Below are 19,967 nucleotides of genomic sequence, written 5' to 3'. Positions count from 1 at the left end.
ACTTTGTCAAAGTCACAACGTTAAATGGTGACTTTGCCGATTGATTTGTTCCGCATCCTCTCCCCCTCCCTCTCCACCAAAACCCCTCCTTTCGTCCCTCAATCTTCGGTAGGTCTAAAAGAAGGAGTTATATGGGTCGGGTTCTCTCTGCCAGTAAAAGATACCCTCTTTTCATCTCTTTTCTCGTTCGTTTAATTTAAGACTTTCCCTCACGGTTCGTTAGTTTTTTTCTATTCTAACGCTACAGAATCCGTACAAGTTTACCTGTTAAATACCTTCATGTCAGTAAACGTATTTTTAATTGGTTGTAAAAGAATTTAATGATATTTTATAAGTATTGCAAAATGCATTCAATGTATAAGCATTCACTTTATCTGCAATATTTAATCAGTTTTGTAAATTGTTTTGAGTGTTTCGTTTATGATTTTAAGTTAAATTATTAATAATTACGAAAATTGGGGAATTTATTAACATATTAGCTAAAACCCCACAACGCAATGAATAAACTAAGTCTTAGAGCTTTCGTGGATTAACGTTGCAGTAATATTACCTATTTGCAAAGAAGATTTGTCTATCCAGTAAGAGTGTATGTGGAAATAACTAAAAAGCTCAATGATTTGATTCATATCTCAATAAAATGTAAGGTATACAGTACGTCAATAATACTTTCAAAGCCTACCTGGACTTCCATAGTGTATGGAAATTCAATTAGTGTCCGAAAAGCATTTCATTAAATAAGTGTGTCGTTTTAAACTTCACTGCTTGAAAATTAACTAACCAAATCGTCTTCTTCCTTGGATCACATGTTGTCAAATATCTCAATAAATGCATTTATGTTGAGAAAACTTTAAAAAAATATATGAAATATTTATTTATTATAAATATAGTCCTGGTCTTTACTATACCGGATTCAGACAATGACGTGTATACCATAGCATAAAATGACTTTCTCTTATACCTAAATCACTATTACCTTTAAATACAAATCAATATTTCGCATTCAAAGTATTATTACTAAGACTACTACCCATACTAAACCTATTATACGAGCACAGTACTACAATATGATCAGTCTGGTAATACTGTCTGCTTAGGCTATTGCTATTGGGGGTGTAGACGTGAGAGGTTTTTTTTTATTCCTACGTTTTTGTGAACGGAAACGAAAGAAACCCCTTGTTGCTATCTAAAGTAGAGCTATCACCACACCAATGACAAAAAGCATCTTGGTCCACAATCGGTTCACCTTGGGATCGAACAAGCAGCCTTCATTTTTGACAAAAATCTCTATATTCATTCGAATACTGAGAAATGTATTTACTTATTTTACATATACCGGAGTTATTGTCGTGATTACATGCAATGTCTTTGGGCTTTCTTATCATTTTTTATACTTTATTCCATTCAAGATTTTACCACTTTTAGTTTTGATTAAAATATTGTAATATATTTTGATATAGTTTTCATAATTGAACAATACATCAAATTAGTGGCAATTAGTTTATCCATCCGAGCAATGTAATATTTTTTATTTATGTCTGTAGCAAATCTAATTAAATTTAATAAAATGTAACGATACATTCCAGCTCTTCAATTATGTCTGGTCTTATAATATGCTACTGAAAAGCGAGGGCAAAGAGTAGGGTTCAACTTCAATTTTTAAAGTTTCCAAACAAATTGTAACACAGTGGTGACCTGGTTAACTATTCATGGCCAGCTCGCCCTACAGAACCCATTCAGCATCGGACTCCTGATGAGTTCCCGCCATATTGTACACCCCGGCCCGCCCTTTCTGCACCCTTTACCCCTTACATCCCTCACAACCTCGCGTAACTGAGAACATTCCGGTTATGAAGTGTTGCCTCGTTGTTACGAGGTGAATTTTTATCGCGTTTAATACTCGATGCGTTCCTGAAATACTGCTGAGTGGCTGAAAAGAGGAGGGAATAATTTGAATTGTGCACCAGAGGAGAATGTTTTTGTCATTTTATGTTGTAAAGTATAATTTTTGTAAACAAATATTATTTAATAACAATAATCATGTTAGATGTTGTCAAATGATCGTCCTATAATGTTTTGATTATATCTGATTATTTTTTATAGTTGGTGGTTTTAAAAATTAAGTTTTATATGAATTATAAATTTATTGTACTGTTGCACTTTTGAGTATTTGGAAACTTATTTGATATTATGTAACTTTATTAATCTATCTATCCATCTATCTATATATCTATCTACAAAAAAATTTCGACAAAATTTTCACTTGTACAAAGCTGCGACTTTTGCATACTCTCTTTCTTAGTCCCCTGTGGCTAGTTCATATTATTTATTTAAAATGGAAATGTAGAATATATTTGCATCAAAAACTTCCATTTTGTGAAATGAGACTCTTGTGATATAATATGGTACTTAGATTATTTCGTTTTGTTTATATAAGTAAATAGTTAATTCACATTTTAGAGGTCAAGTGGTAGAGAGGACTTGCAAGTCCTAACTTCGCCTCTCAAATAAGATATTTTTCATTTCATTTAAGACTAGTCACAAGACAGGTTCTTTTATTCTTGTACGGTTTATTTATAATAATACATTTGGCTGCTTAATTGCCCATACTACTCTTTTAGTGGTACTCATAAAAGGAATACATACTTGGGATATTTTTATTTAAATATTCCATTACAAATTTAACATAATGCAAGTTGTAAGGTTTATTTTAAGAATTTATCCAACACCCATTCGAGTCATTAAGCACCATGTTGGCCAACAGTAACATCATATAAGTCGTTAAAGTATCGATAAAAGTTTTAGAACGAGTTTCTATGCTTTTTAAGGGAAATTAAGCCCATCATTAAGTCACTTTGCCATATTACTAATATAAATAAAAAGAATTACATTAGTATTGTTACTTATAGTAATGTATCATTAAATGTTGATACAACGAGCAGACTTATTCCTAAAGTAAAATCTCCATTTTTCCACTTGTAATATAAGTCCGGTACTACTTTAGAGCGTTAGTGAATTGATTATTTTGTTTTTAGTTTAGGTTATTTTACAAGTGAGCTTTACTCTTTGGTTGGTGTCATCAAATGAGTCGTCAGTAAAATAAACTATAAATAAAAACAAAATAATAACGTACCAACGCACTGAGTAAATACCTGTGTAGTATTTAATAGACACTTAACCCCGTTTTCAGTTTATCCACAAGAACAACAATCTAAGGGATTAATTGAAGTTTAATCTGTATAAAGTTTGACCTGGTTAAGTAATTCCCCATGTAGTCATAGTTTAAATCAACGAGCTTTGCTAAAAGAAGGCCTTGTGTTAAGTGATTGGTCCACACGAGGATTGGTAATTCTCTGATTGTGGCATTTATCATGAGCTTAGCAATGCGGGAAATGCATGACGTGCTCAAATCCCTGTCCACTAATGGCATAATGGGTGGTGATTATTCATTCCCATCGTGACACTGAAAACCTCAATTTAGGTTTTTTAAAAACAGCTCCGAGTGATAACATTGGGTAAATGAAATCAGCTGTTGTCCAATTGTTGCATGACCAAAGGATTTAATACGTTTTTATGATTTAAAAATAAACATATTTTTCATTACGATATTTTGGATTGATTACTTTTATTGTATAACTAGCAGAGCACCCGTCCTTCGTACGGGATTGGCATATCTTATCTTACTAATATTATAAATCTGAAAGTTTGTGAGTTTGTGTGTATGTTTGTGTGTGTGTTTGTGTGTGTGTTGCTCAATCACGCATAAACTACTGGACGGATTGAGCTGAAATTTGGCATGATGATAGCTCACATTCCCGATTAACATTAAAGCATATTCTTATCTCAAAACCCCTTTCGGGCTCCGCCCTAGTGGCTCTGCAGTTCCCCATGTTAATCTTATGATTTTTCATATTTAAAAGGAATTAATGAATCTTAACAGCTTTTTCATTTAAACAAGTTGGTTCTGTTCTATGATGTCCAATAGCATAAAAGTTAAAAGGATTACCAACAGGGTGCAGCACTATTAATTTTTTTTTATATATGACAACAGCTAATTTCCAACCAAAAGATGAGTGAGCGTAGCGAACGAACTTCAACCTGGAGGCGAGTTAGCGTAGCGAACGAGCTAACCTGAAGGCAAGTGAGCGCAGCGAACGAGCTTCAACCTAAAGGTGAGTGAGCGTAGCGAACGAACTTCAACCAGGACGTGAATGAGCCATGCGAATACTTATGAAGTTAAACGGGGCGAAGCCCGCGGGTACAGCTAGTATAAGTATAAAATGCTTATTGCAGTTATACTCAAGCTTTGCGTTTGCAATGGGGGGAGGACACAGTTTGATAAAATGTGGTTCATAGATTTACGGTTTGATATAGTATAACACATCTACCATTGCCATAATGTTCTACCACTGCACCTAAACAATAGAAAAAAATTAATTATCAAACATTCGCACAATATCACAAATTATACATTAAGTTAAAAACTCAAACCTAACTGTAAACAATCTTACTTTGACAGTTCTCATTGTGTATCACAGCTTTTTGGTGCTGCTTAGTTCAAATTATCTGTTGTCATATATGCAAAAACAAAATAATAATAGTGCTGCACCCTGTTGGGAAACCTTATAACTTTTTAATGCTATTAAGGAACGCGGCAGCGTTCCGCCCCGCCAAGTCCCCCAGCGGTACACAGCTGCTGCAGTGTATATATACTTGACGTGACAAAGTGGCTTTTTCACTCGTCTATAGCTCTGAAGAAACAAAAGCTATTAAAATAATTGTTCATCTATTGGATAGGGGCACTCATCCTCAACAAAATAAAAAAAAGAATTTAAAAAACTGTTGTGTTTGAGCCAAGAAAAACTAGTTTGAAAATTCACAAATTTTCCGTGTTCTCCTTCTCCTCCTTCTCCTTCTCCTTGAATGTTGACGGACCTACAGCCCAAACCACTGGCTCAATTTTAATGTTCTTTATGTTGTTTGAAAGCCCTTAACGTGTAGATGTGCCTTTTGAGGGTCTCAAGTCGGTGAGTTGAACCATAAACCCTTGGCAAGCCCTCAAAGTACGATTTTGGCCCATTTAAATAACATGGGATTAAAATCAAAACAAAAGAAGGACCAGCTGCGATTAAATCTCAATTAATTTAAATGTTAGAGAAATTCATAGGAACAGCTGAAAAATTATTTTAAAACTTTCATAAAGTATTTTTTCAGGTATACCGAATGATTTGAACTACTTACTATATAAAATTACTTAGAGCAGTGATATTCCCCGATACTTTCCATTGAAAAATGCAGTGTACCGATGGTACACTGGTACAGCAGTTCGTCATTTTTAACAGTTTAATACTACTTATCAAAACATATGAAACCTAGTAACTTGAAACTTAGTACTAGTACTAAGGTTTGTTTTATGTTTTGATACACTAAAACAAATAAAAGAATCGGGAAAGTCACTTTACGTATGTTAAACCAGCAATTAAAATGTAAATATAGGATTAATTAGTTTTTCAATATTCGTTTTGCCTTATGCTATTTCCAACAAACCTAAACTGTTTGATTACATTTTTACTTCTATAATAAGGGCTCAATTTACACTAGTCTTTAGATATACGGGTTTAATTATCAGAACACTTATGTAACACCAACGCATTTTATGTTGTTCAAGATGAACATTGCTGAATTTACAGCCCCAGACACAGAACCTATATTAATGGATGATGACTAGATTATACAGTTTCAAAGTGTGTGTTTAGTTTAAAATAAACATATTCTTGACAAAATCATAAATAGAAACAACCACCCTGTTGACTATACGTTTAACACATGTTTTCAAAAACTTCCAACGTAGCAATTTTTGTTAAATAGTAATTTTGGTAGGTGTGTCAAAAAGTTTTTAATTGGTTTATAGCAGATAAGACCAAAAAATGTAGAATTTAGTTCTACACAAACAATATTATTGAAATGAAATGAGATGTAGTTGTGCCGTGGTCTATATATTTCACCCAAACTATTTATAACCATTTTTAATTACCAGCTGTAAATAAAAAAAATTTGATGTCTTGTTTATTTTTACAAAAAGAGCAGCATTGTTTATGTTTAGTGAAGAGATCTAGTTCAAGAACATTGAGATGATTGAGAACATTTCTTAGGATCATTTGGTAAGATACCACGTCCATGTTTTAATTGCATTTACTTTCTTTCTAATCTAACATCAGTATGCCTTCTAAAGAAAGACTGGCAAGAAAAAGAAAACAAGAATGGTATTTAGAAAACGCCCCTGCTATAAAAAAAAGAAAAACAGAAGAAGCTAGCATACAATCCACTAATAAGAGTTCTACTTCTAAAGCTTGGTACCTTGAACATGTTAAAGGAGAAAAATCCAAAGCCAGAAAACGTTATCTAGCTAATATTGAAACTGAGAGGTTAAGAAAAAGTGTGCAGTACAGTGCTAATCCTGAACCTCACAGAGCTAGGTTGCGGCAGCAATATTCTGCTAATCCTGAGCCACACAAGGCTAGGAAGCGTCAGCAGTATTCTACTGATCCTGAGCCACACAAGACTAGAGTGCGTCAGCAGTATTCTACTGATCCTGAGCCACACAAGGCTAGGAAGCGTCAGCAGTATTCTACTGATCCTGAGCCACACAAGACTAGGAAGCGTCAGCAGTATTCTACTGATCCTGAGCCACACAAGGCTAGAGTGCGTCAGAAATACTCTACTGATCCAGAATATTATAAAGCTAAACAACGTTTAAACTACGGTGCAAAACAAGAAATGAAACAATCTAATCGCAGGAGACGTTACAAAGTACTTTGTGCAAAACACCCTGGCCACTTTCGCTTGCGATATAAACTTAAGGTTTTTCACGAAAGGGTGCGAAAGTGTGCAGCCTATCAAAGCAGACGCTTTTTTTTTAGAAATAGATCTGATGGGAAAAGAAAATCATTACAAAATGCAAAAAGGAAAATTAAAAAAACTGTTGCAGCTTCACATATTTTCTTGGGGAAAATAAATTGTGAGAAAATAGCCAGACTTATAGCAAAGAAAATACTTGAGCAAGGTTATACCAAAAGGTTGCTAAGGGCTAAAGAGCTCTTGAAATGGGTGTTGCATGCTTATAAAAATTACAAAAACAATTTCCTTAAGCTATTTGTTAGCCTGCAAAATCGTGCTAAAGAGTCTCTTGCTAAGCTATCTGCAACAAGCACGTTTGAAGACAATGTTGAGGCGTTGTGTGGGCACAGTCTTCATGTTTCCACGTCGGAGCCTTATTTGTGGGAGTTTACGTATAGAGTGTTTCCTGGTAAACAAATAACTGTTGGTAATGAGCCCAGCACAGCTCATAGTTCTCCAAAGAAACAGTGGAAATGCAACTCAGATATGTGCTTCATTGAGCCTGACCACTTAGAGCAACTTAAATCTCTTTACAATGAAATAGTTGCCAGCTCTCTCACTAAAGGTTCTAAGCTTATTGTCAGCATGGGAGAGCACTCATGTCAAAGTGGTGTATCATCTCGTGTAGGTGTTCATCCTCACTCTTTGGACTGTTACTCAGGAGCATGTGTTTCGAAACTTCCTTTTCTGAGAACAATCTATCCTCACTTTCCTGCAATTCGTAGTCTTGTCTCCAAAATTTACCGACTGTTGAAAATAACTAAGAAGATTATGCTAATTAAAAATGGTATTCTTAACGTGCAGGTGAACGTGTTGTTTTCGATAGAAAGGGAATTTAAAGAGCAAACAAAAGCCTTTCTTACAGATGACACAAGTGAAAGCAAGGTCCCTGAATCTGAGTCTCAGTTGTTCGAAAAATATCAAAAAGCATTTGAGGCATTGGAGAAGCGTTCTTCTGAAACCCCAGTGTTTCCCTGTGTCTCATGCGATAAGTTGTTTAGTAAGCAGCAAGTAAGCCTTTTGAAAAACCTAAAAAATCAAATTGTAGGACACATATGGAAAAGAATAAAAGACATAAAGAAAGAAGAGTGCAAAACAGGATGGATTTGTCGGGGCTGCCTCGAAAAACTAAGGAAAGGTCAGATGCCTCCTACTTGCATTCTTAACGATCTCTATGTTTGTGCGCAGCCGAAAGAGCTAACTTGCCTTAACAGTTATGAAAAAGTTTTAATTCAGAGAGCCAAAGCATTTCAGGTTGTTACAAAAATGAACACAGTTGGGAAAAGAACAAGTCGAGCTCAGCAACAAATTTCTAAAGTCGTTGGAAGAAGTTTTCATTTGCCACTACCCCTTCAAGAAACCCTGCAAAAATTGCCCAAACCAAGTGACCCTCTGAATCCAAACCACGAGCTGTACGTTTTGGTCAGAGGGGTACCGACCAAAGCAAAGAAAGTTTGGCAAATGTTGGTTAGTGTGGATAAGGTACACGCAGCCTTAATTTTCTTAAAGAAAAACAACGCTCATTATGGTAGCATCGTACTACCTACAGATCCAGAAGGACTCTTCAACCTTAATGATGACACAAATTTGTTTCAATCTACCCATCAAAACGAACTGCCACCTCAGGAAATACTACATAGACGTGCTATATTAACTCAGGTAACTCACGAGGAATGGGATTCAGAAGAGTCTCACTATACAATCCACGCTCTTCATGAGTCAAAATCTTATAGTGATGACACCGAGCTCTATAAGATGCTGAAAGTGAATGAACCTCCGATTAGTCATGAAAACAAAGAGATTGACGTGCTTTGTTTCCCTGATTTGTATCCCGAAGGTAAATTTGGCCAGTTTCATTCCAGAGAAACTAAACTCTCTTCTGCTGAATTTATCAAATGTCGGTTGCTTTCAAAGCATTCTCAGTTCAGACTGAATCAGCAGTACCTTTTTTATTTGCTGCACGATGCAAACCTTCGGCAGTTAAGACAAGGAGTATTCCACAAGCTCAACGTCACTGGATTCAGTGGCTCTCTTAGTGCTAGAGACTGTTTGAACAACCTTGCATCGGGAGAATTAGAGGGGAACCTGACATCAGTATTCTCCAAACTCAGGAACACTAGCCAGTACTGGATACAGCCTAGAAATGATGTCAATTGCATGGCTCAGCATTATGGACCAGCTACATGGTTTTTAACCATAAGCCCAAGCGATTGGAACTGGGATGACATGGCATTGTTCATTAGGGAAGTTAACCGGAGTGTTCCAGGCGCAGAAAAAAAACAAACTAGTGAACTTGTGGCTATGGATCCTATCAGTGCGTCACGGTTTATCCATATAAAGTTCAAGGCAATGTTGGATTTTATTGTCTCTGATGCTGCTCCTTTAGGAAAAGTAAGTCACTACTTCTACAGGCGAGAATACCAAAGCAGAGGTCTCCAACATTTCCATCTTCTTCTGTGGGTAGAAAATGCTCCTGTAATGGGGACGTCCAGCAACGCAGAAGTAGCCGACTTTATCCTTAAGTACATTACTTGCAAGGTTCCAAATGCATCCGTTTCACCTACTCTCAACAACAGAGTTACAAGTTACCAAATGCATCACCACAACTCGTACTGTATGCGGACAAAGAAAACCAAAACCGGGTTTCGTAAGGCTTGTCGTTTCGGGTTCCCCCGGCCAATCACAGGGAATCTTGTTCTGCGTGACGTTGTCGAGTCTGTAGCTGGCAGAAAAGCTCTCAAGTCTAAGTCACGTCTTTATGACCTACCCAGAACACCAAGCGAGAGCTTTGTCAATGACTACAACCCGGCCGTGTTGCTAGCTTGGAATGGAAACGTGGACATCCAGTATGTAGGCGAAAGCACTTCTATCCTACATTGGTATGTCACAAAGTACACTACCAAAAGTGAACAAAGTCATGCTGGCCAAGTTTTTACAGAGATTAATTCTACAAAATCATTAGCTAGTAGACTGTTTAACGTTGGCCTTAGAGCTTTAAACAACCGTGAGTGTGGTTCTTTAGAAGCTAGTGACACACTGTTGGGCATTCCATTGTACGGCACGGACCCGGAGACAACAATAAGATGGTTGGATGTAGGCATGACCAGACGCAAAAGACTACAAAAAATCGACAAGATACGAAGTATGGACCCAAGTTCAACGAACATATTCTACGAGTCGTGGGTTGATGACCACTACCCAACTAGACCAGACGAACTAGAAGATATGAACTTATACGACTTTGTGAGATGGTACGATATAGCTGCTCAACCACCTAAAGGCGACCGTGAAGTGCATAAGTTGAATTCAGGCAAATTCCTCACTAAAAGAGTCAGACCATGCTTACTGAATCACTATAAGTACAGCCCCACTCATGATCCTGAAAAATACTACCATGCATTACTTCTTATGTTTCTTTGTTGGAGATCTACTGATGAGCTGAAAGAGTCTCATGAAACATACACAGATGCTTTTATGGCCAAGCGGACACTTCTCACTCAAGCCTTCAACTATGACAAACGTTTAAAAGACATTATTGCGGCATCGGAGAATGCAAGAGACAAAATTCAAAACCGAGTTGAAGAGATCAATGCAGAAGAAGGAGAGGTTGCTGATCCATCCAATATAGCCTTTCAGCCCTTTAATGAACCTGTCCCCGCATCCCAGCCTGTCAGGGACAGCAATTGGTCGCCGAATGACGAGCCGTTTGAGAAAAAATACCAAAAACTCAATGACGACCAAAAGAGAGTGTTTGATTATGTCAAACGAGTTGTTGCAAACTCTGATGGGACAGATAAATTTCTCAGACATTTTGTAAGTGGTGTGGGAGGTACTGGTAAGAGTTTTCTCATAAAAACTATCAGCTCTTGGACTAAAAAATGTCTTCAAGCCTCTACATCAATATCAGCTCCCACAGGACTAAGTGCTTACAACATCAATGGTTCTACGATCTACAAAGTGTTTCAGCTGCCAGTTGAGCATGGAAAAACTCCAAAGTACAAAGCTCTTACTGATGATGTTTTAAAAATGTTGAGATCCAACCTGAAAGATGTGGTGCTCTTCATAATAGACGAAGTGTCCATGGTCTCCAATCTAACATTGATGTACATAAATCTCAGATTGTGTGAAATATTCAACACCTCAGACCAAAGTAACGGCTGGTTTGGTAAAAAACATATACTGCTCTTTGGAGACCTTTTACAACTTCCACCAGTACACGAAGACTCCCCATTCATTGAACTTGACAGTAGCAAACTTAGTTCTTTTGTTGGCTCTCTGTCTTGTGTTAACATCTGGTCTGAACAGTTCTCTTATGATGAACTTACTACAAACATGCGACAAGCTCAAGATTCTAAGTTTGCTGATGTGTTAAGCAAAGTCAGAGTAGGCAATATGACCGTTGAGGACATCCGTCTAATTGAAAGCAAGAAAATACATCTTAATGGAAAAACTGCTTGTGAAAACCTTTCTCTATTAGGAGATTACTTGTCTGCTTTACCCAACAATTCTGTGTGTCTTTGTTCAACTGGTTACCAATGCTCCATAATAAATGATGAAATGGTCAATAGAATAAGTGGTCCTGTTGCAACATTTGCAACAGTCCTTGTTTGTAAGTGGTCCTTGTTTGCAACTTGGTTGCAAAAGACTCAGTTGACTGTCTACCTCGTCAACAAAACAAAGTTAAAAAGATACTGTCCTCTTACAACTCTGACTGCAGCAGAACGGCTGGTATGGAGAAAATTATTCCTATTAAGGTTGGTGCTAAAGTTATGTTGCTTAGAAACATTGACGTCACTGTGGGGCTAGTTAACTCCGCCATTGGAACAGTAACGGGGTTGAGGTTTAATACAGACAATTCTGATGACGTAGACTCAGTGACAATTAACTTTGATTGTGGCATTACCCATCACCTACAGCGAGTAAACGTCAAGTTTCAAGTTATGGATAACGCATTTGTGTATCGAGAGCAATTCCCGATATCGATGTCCTACGCGGTTACAATTCACAAATGCCAGGGCCTCAGCTTAAATAGCGTAATAATTGATATTGGGGAGTCCATATTTACATGTGGCCAATCATATGTTGCCTTGTCACGAGTGACTTCATTAGAAGGGCTTCATCTTATTAACTTTAACCCAAGAGATGTGAAGCCTCAGAAATCCGCCATTCTCGAATACAACAGACTAAGGCAGAAGTACAGGTCTGACCTTCCACTTTACAACACAAGTTGTGACTCCTCTTCGGCTCCTTATGTGAGAGACAGGAAGTGGTGCCAGACCAAAAATGTCAAAAAAGTGCAGGATGAGAGTACAAAACCGGTACCCTCTGCAAAGACTACCGGAAGATCGAGAGTTCAGTCAACTTTAGCATTAAAATTTATTTTTTTTTTCAGAGAAAAGAGTATTTTTATTTGAACGGTTAATTTTCTACAAAAATAAATAAAATCTAACAAAAAACCACTAAGTGGTAACACTTTCCCCGCCAAGTCAGCAATCCAAAAAAGATAATAAATCATTACTTTTTCCGCCAAGAAAAACAATGTAATGTATGTAAGTTTGGCAACTTGGCGGCAGACTTTTGCTTGGTTTTTTTTCATTTAAGTTACGTTCGTGGATAATTTCACAAATCAACTTCTCTAATTAATTAGTCCAACTAAGTATAATAATTTCGAGGTAATCAGTAAATATAAAACCATCACTATTATGATTTTATGAAATGTGGCACAAATAAGGTCAAGTTTTGTAAAATAAGCTCTCACCTAGCAATGTACTAATGGGAGAGATACTTGCTCAATGAAACTAGTTTTATGGTATTTTTAAAGTGATCGAGCAAAAGTCTGCCGGCAAGTTGCCAAACTTACATACATTACATTGTTTTTCTTGGCGGAAAAAGTAATGATTTATTATCTTTTTTGGATTGCTGACTTGGCGGGGAAAGTGTTACCACTTAGTGGTTTTTTGTTAGATTGCATATTATAGAACCAACTTGTAAAGTTGAAACAGCTGACTAAATTCTTTAATTCCCTTTAAATATGAATACTCATAAGATTAACATGGGGAACTACATAGCCACTGGGGTGGAGCCCAAAAGGATTTTTGAGATAAAAATATGCCTTAATGTTAATTGGGAATGTGAGCTATCATCATGCCAAATTTCAGCCCAATCCGTCCAGTAGTTTATGCGTGATTGAGAAACATACACACAAACACACACAAACTCACACACTTTCAGATTTATAATATTAGTAAGATAAGATTATTTTGTTTTGTATCATTTTATGCTTAGTAAAACCTTGGGGTACTTAGACCTGGTGAAAAATCGAATGTAATACAAAAAAGAGTTAACAACAAGCAGGTCTGTAATAATGAGATGGCTGATTACATCTGTAGGCCTACTATTTTAAACATCAATAAAAATGCATTGATTGTGGCATGCTCATTTTCTTTGCTGAAATTCATGTGTTAAAAGTACTTAAGTTGTATTTGCCAAGCTTAACACACCATTAACTCCCACATTACCTATACAACTAGTCATAACCTCATTTATCTACTGAATTTATTGTATACAGCTAATTTATTACTTATAGTAGGTTTTGTATGTAACATGTAATGGGCGATAATAAGACTTTGTCTACTATCTGTTTACTATCGCACAATTTACACAATGGCCTCAAATCAAACCAACTTTAATGACCTTCTCATAATCATCTCTTTAACCTCTTTAATCATCTTTGTTCTCGATGTCTAGTTCCTTATTTAAAAATGATGTGCTATGAACAATGATACAATAACAATTTTGATGGCAATCATATAATTCAGTAGTATGATAACGTTAATTGTCTATTATGTCATTCATTAGGTACTGAAGTTAAATGGCAGGTAATGAGTTTTATGTTTGTTACTGCGTGGTTGAAAATCTATATAATTACCAAAATTAACATTTCTTATGACAAGTTCAACATTTTACTGTAACTATACAAAATTAAATGTATCAAACACAATTGGATTAACCAAATCGCGTAAGTTGCAATCTATGTTAAAAACTTGCAAGATACACAGTGAAATATTTGTTTTGGCTCAAGAAAAGGTATCTTCAGGACGAACTGGGAAAACTCGCAAACATTGAAGTTGAATGGCGACGAAGACGAGGGGTGGATGAATAAGTAAGCAGGGTTCTCCCCCCCTTCCATCATCCCCCCATATCTCCTGCGTCTTAGGACATCCGAGTTGTATCTGTCCTATGTCCATCTTAATTACTTAAATATACGGTGGTTTTATATATTACTTTTCTTGTTTATTTAATTTTTTAGTTGCTGTGCTTGAAATAACTTATGTTTAGTTGGGAATTTTCCAACGTTAGTATATATAGTTGGAATGGCAGAAAGCTGTTAAGAAGTATGAAAGAAGTTTTGGTGTCAAAATCAAATATTCTATGCGTGTAACTATCTGTGGTTTTATGTGTCACAAATACAACCAGTAGGGTGGTTATTTACTTTCCATATTCACTGTTTGGCATCCAAAATCTAGTCTGAAACCTGTTTAACTCGGAAAGTTAACAATAATAAATTTTGTTGCATAACTATTAATAGTTTAATTTTATTAGCAATTTTCAACCTATTGTTAAGGTTTTTAATGTGAATTCAGAAGTATGGGTGCAAAAATTAATTTATAATTAGTTCTAAAGTAGTTATATAAACCATTTACCTTTTTTTTTTAGGACGCTATACAAGAGCCTGGGATTGTTTTTCACATTACTTCAGGCCAGACCTAGGGGTTGCGGCATTATCACTTAGATAAAATCCATTGGTGACTTGGCGGGGAACGAACCCGGGACCTCAGGGACTGAAGTCCCGCGCTTTAGCCACTACACCAGCTCGCTTCTCTATGTAGATGGTGTGAGTAGAGTAGTAATGAGATTTTTGCTTAGATTGTATCGTGAAAAGTGACAAGCATTAATGACATTATTAAATGAGTTGGTTATAATAAGTGTATATGTATCTAATAATGTGATCTAGGATAAGATTAAAATTAAGTAAGGTCCGTTTAAGATTAGGTTTTAACTTTAACTTTTAGTTGAACTCTTGTTTTATTGCAGTAGACGAATCTAGTCACATTCTATTATTTTGTTAAGAGTAAAATCAATCTTCAAACCTTTAATTTAACAGTATAAAAAATTTTGAAAATTATCTTCTAAAAATAACTAATAAAGAAGGTTTCATAAAATAAGCTACTTATTTTTCAAGACCTACGTGTTTGTCAACAGTAAAACCAACTGAACGATGTAATATAACTTTCTTATAACTTTGCTTTTATAAAGTGCGTTCTCAAAAACTATTAAGAACGATTTGCAGTAAAGTATGGAGCTTTTCATAAAACTGCTGACGATCTTTAAAAATAATTTAGAAAAAGCTCTTACGATAACGGTTCTTTAGGAAACTTTTCTTTAGAGGTCAGATTTTTGCGAGCTTCTTGAAAGAGAAATGACTAGTCTTGTTTAGTGACAACTTTATGGACTCTTAATGACATTTTTTATCAAAACTCAAACATGTAAATTATAAAATACTAGTTTGTATCCATATTATCAACTTAAATACGTACTTTTCCAACAATAATTGATATACACAATAAAATTCATATGTGTAAATAAATGTGATCTCGTTTGTTCATATTAACTTTAAATGATACAACATCGCTTCAATACAGTATTTTTTTTAAAGCTCCACCATTCTCCTTTCATATTTGATTTTAATTAGGATGTCAGTTGTAGACAAGCTATTGGGAGAAAGTATGTCAGATTGCTGATACCGTTTATTTTTCTCGTTCTTCTGTTCTTTGCCCTAACTAACTTATGCTTTGCGAGGGAGGCGCGTTTTAAAATCCATTACACGCAAGGTATAGACAACTCTCTCGGGAAACTTGACAACCTTTTGTGCTCAGTATAAGTATATATTTACACCTAAGCTTTAGACTAAAAATGTTTATAAGTAGCAAAATAATAAATATATATACAATATCCAAATGAAATATTTTAGGAGTTTAATATTGTTTGTTTTTACTAACCCGAAATATTAACATATTACCTATTATCATTTTATTATTAAATCGTGTTTCACCAAAATTGGTATGGACTTAAATTTATAGAGTTTTCTATTTTGCTATCGCATGATTTGTATGTTTTATTTCCAGCCTGTCACCAGTAAAATCACACTAGCCTTTCTCCTAATGGAGATAAGCAATCCGGTTTATTGTGCAAATATTAAAAGGGTTTTGTACGTGTGGTAATGTATGTATGGGTTATGAATAAACAGATGTTTTTATGCACAGATAATGTACGGGACGTTTTAGCACTCTCTTATTCAAATTGAGGCAACAGAGCTGCACTTTAAACGTCCTAGCGTAACATGATTGCTAGCAATATTTTGCAAATGCAACTAAAGTAGTTTCTGACTGCAGTGATGTTGGAAGAATAATTAATTGTGCTTTGATAAGGCAGTACAGTTTTTATAGTGTTGATTATATATAAAGTAAACTTTAAAACGTACTATGCATATTTGATTCTTTGGTAGAATTTTATCTTACCTTAATAACGATTATCCTTTTCTATAAGTTCCAAATACTATTTAACAGCGTGGTAAGTAATCATAACTTTACTGGTATGACGTATTTTCTCTGCCTCTTAAGCGATGCCTACGGCAACTATGATTTGTAATGTTTGGGGTGAGAATTTTCAATTACAACATCTTTTCCTATGTATTAAGGAACGAAGGTACACGACCAATAACTAAATCCAAGGTAATTTAGCTGTAAACATGGTCCACATCCTTAAAAATAATAACTGTAAAAACTTCTAGAAAAGGTAAATTTACAGATTCTGCTGAAATATTATAATTTGTTAATTTTATTTAGTTGGAGGAAAGATTTCATGTAGATTCTGCAGAATATGAATGTGTTACTAAACAACCTCACGTTATATAGTTTATATTACTAATAATAATGTAACAATCAATTAAGTTATCCAGCGTGCGGATCAATGTTTTCAAACAAAACTAGAAAACATGATTTCACACAGGTATGCCTACTGCGTGTGTTATATAACCTGTGTTACTACAGCGTATATGTTAAATTAATCCTCATTCGAGCTTCTTAGTTGGTGACTTACGTAAACACTTGGCTTTATATACCTATTTCTCCGACATAAAGCTCATATAAAACATACATGGTCCTGATTTTAGGTGTATGACAGGTATAAGGTATAAGGTATAAGAAACACAGTAGATGTATGAAACATAGATATACGTCTTAAGAGTAATTCCTTATTTTAAATTTTTTCCCTTGGCATATAAAGTTGTCATAACCCACAAATTAGATATATTTTCAAATATCAAGAGGTAATTTTCAAATTTATCAAACTCTTTTTTTATTTATTTGTACGGCCAGCAGTCAAATAACAATTGTACAACAGAGTGCAAGATGGACCACACACAAGAACCTATAAATGAATTGCCTCTTGCCATGAAAATAAAGGTGTCAACCACGAAACCACTAACTACGAATAACCCTTCATTACGTTCGTACCTGGTTACCTCTAATATTATGTATAGAGAGATTACAATGCGAAAATACATTTAACCCCTACACAGTTATCCAAAGTAGGGTGCAGTGGGGGGAGTGCATTTTGGGGTAAGAGCATACTTGGGTTTAAAAAAAATTAATTTAGGGTGTAGTGGGGTAAGTTCAGCCAGGTTTATTTATTTTTCAATTTTGAACTGTTATTGTGAAGTAACTGTTAAGGAGAGATAAATAAAACTCAGCAAACAGTATTAGGGTTTATCCAGCTAAAATGTCCTACAATTTAGAATAACTTTACGGTTTACCACAAATAAAAAAATAAATAAAATAAAAAACTTGTCCACTGGTTCCAGTTGCCCCATGCATCCGGGGTAAGTTCAACCACAGCATAGAACCCTCCATAAGAGGCAATTTAATTGACAACTGGGGCAAGTGTGTTAAAGCTTGGTTTTCACTGATTCTGTCAAGATTTTTTTTTTTCATTTTTTTATCTTAAACCATTTAGGATATACAAACATTGTTGCAATTCAAAGCGCGATAATCGGGAAAATGAGTAAAGTATCAAAAATAAGGATTTTTATGTTATTGCTTGAATAAAAATATATAGGATACTTACATGATTCACACCATTTCTACAACGTTTCATGTTTTTCTTGTTTTTAATAGTCTTCTTTTTTGTATATTTTCCAGTTTTTTATTCTTTTTCTTATTTTTACTAGCATGGTTGCACTTACCCCAATTTGCGTAGCTGCACTTGTCTCGTGCGCTAAAACGAGTGGAGCCATGGCTCTCATTTCAAATATATCAATCCAACACCAAAAAAGACATATTTCTGAAAACTGCATATTAAACTGCATAACATTGCCAACTTTGTCATAGGTTGAAAAAGAAACAATTTTTAAAAATGTCAAAGTTTTAGGGTTGAACTTGCATTAAGATTCAAAATGTTTATAAACATTACGTTTTAGGTCCAATAGTTCGAATGAATACGCAAAACTGTGTTGTCAAATAGAGATTCCTATGGCAAGGGGATAATGCTCGATTTTGGATAATAAAATGCTCTATAAACATGTATAGCCTACTTATTTCGTGGTGTATAAATATTTTCCAAATTTTAATTTTAATCATATTGAATAGTAATTTAGTGGTGTATATGCTAAACAGAATAATACACTTTTCGTCTAATACCGTACTGATAATTTAAAATTTAACTTATTAATATTTATTTGTGTACACTTTTGTGTCAAAAGCAGGGAATGTTTTCCTGAGCTATATTGAAATTATTCAAACGTGCTTTTCAATCATAAAATTGTCTAAACCATCAATGCTCTTAGGTTAATCAATGGTTCGATTCCCAAACCCCTTCTTTGGATCTGAAAACGTAAATTGACCATCGAACTCAACACGTAAAATGAAAACTTACTCACCTGGGCAATCTCAATCTCGCAACATTAGTCACAACTCACAAAACAGTCTCACTGAACTCACGCACGTAACATACCGGAACTTGACGCTGCGGAGGCTGCTATAGTACTGAGCACCGCAATGCGTCGCTAGCGCTACAGCGGTCGATCCGACAACTAAGGCGATCCAATAATATTTCTCTTGCGGCACATCTCCGCTCCTGCCGACTCCTGCTGCAGCACGCCACACACCGTGACGTCTCCGCGGTACGTAGTTGTGGTCAAGGTCATGTGATGTGGGGCTAGTAACACTAGACTGGACAAGAGAAACGTAGAAGTATAATGTCCCCAATATCAGGCTACAGTGGAGGTCATGTGATGTGGGGCTAGTAACACTAGACTGGACAAGGGCGACGTAGAAGTAACGTCTCCAATACCAAGCTACAGTTGAGGTCATTTGATGTGGGGCGTAGTAACACTAGACTGGACAAGAGAAACGTAGAAGTATAATGTCCCCAATATCAAGCTACAGTGGAGGTCATGTGATGTGAGACGTAGTAACACATAGACTGGGCAAGGACAACGTAGAAAAACGTTTCCAATAGCAAGCTACAGTGGAGGTCATGTGATGTGGGGCTAGTACCACGTAGACTGGACAAGGGCGACGTAGAAGTAACGTCTCCTATACCAAGCTACAGTGGAGGTCATGAGATGTGGGGCTAGTACCACGTAGAATAGACAAGGGCAACGTAGAAGTAACGTTTCCAATACCAAGCTACAGTGGAGGTCATGTAATGTGGGGCTAGTACCACGTAGAATAGACAAGGGCGACGTAGAAGTAACGTCTCCAATACCAAGCTACAGTGGAGGTCATGTAATGTGGGGCTAGTACCACGTAGAATAGACAAGGGCAACGTAGAAGTAACGTTTCCAATACCAAGCTACAGTGGAGGTCATGTGATGTGGGGCTAGTACCACGTAGACTGGACAAGGGCGACGTAGAAGTAACGTCTCCTATACCAAGCTACAGTGGAGGTCATGTGATGTGGGGCTAGTAACACGTAGACTGGACAAGGGCAACGTAGAAGTAACGTCTCCAATA

The 19,967-nt window shown here is 35.9% G+C and overlaps 1 protein-coding gene across 1 annotated transcript in view; it reads right to left on the bottom strand.

Moving 5' to 3' along the window:
* The window catches only part of LOC128991989 (acetylcholinesterase-like), a 347,082-nt gene extending 328,063 nt beyond the window's left edge, over positions 1–19,019 (bottom strand). Inside the window, exon 1 of the mRNA XM_054415314.1 lies at positions 18,890–19,019. The gene's annotated coding sequence lies outside the window, so the exon portion shown is untranslated. The remainder of the gene's footprint in view (positions 1–18,889) is intronic.
* Positions 19,020–19,967: the final 948 nt, after the last annotated feature.

The sequence above is a fragment of the Macrosteles quadrilineatus genome, unplaced genomic scaffold (assembly GCF_028750875.1).
Source record: "Macrosteles quadrilineatus isolate MER2022 unplaced genomic scaffold, UCM_ALF_1.0 Scaffold_4__1_contigs__length_99947679, whole genome shotgun sequence".
Classification (NCBI taxonomy): Eukaryota; Metazoa; Arthropoda; class Insecta; order Hemiptera; family Cicadellidae; genus Macrosteles; species Macrosteles quadrilineatus.
Note: the sequence above shows the minus strand (reverse complement) of the source record. Positions and strands in the feature narration are given on the sequence as shown.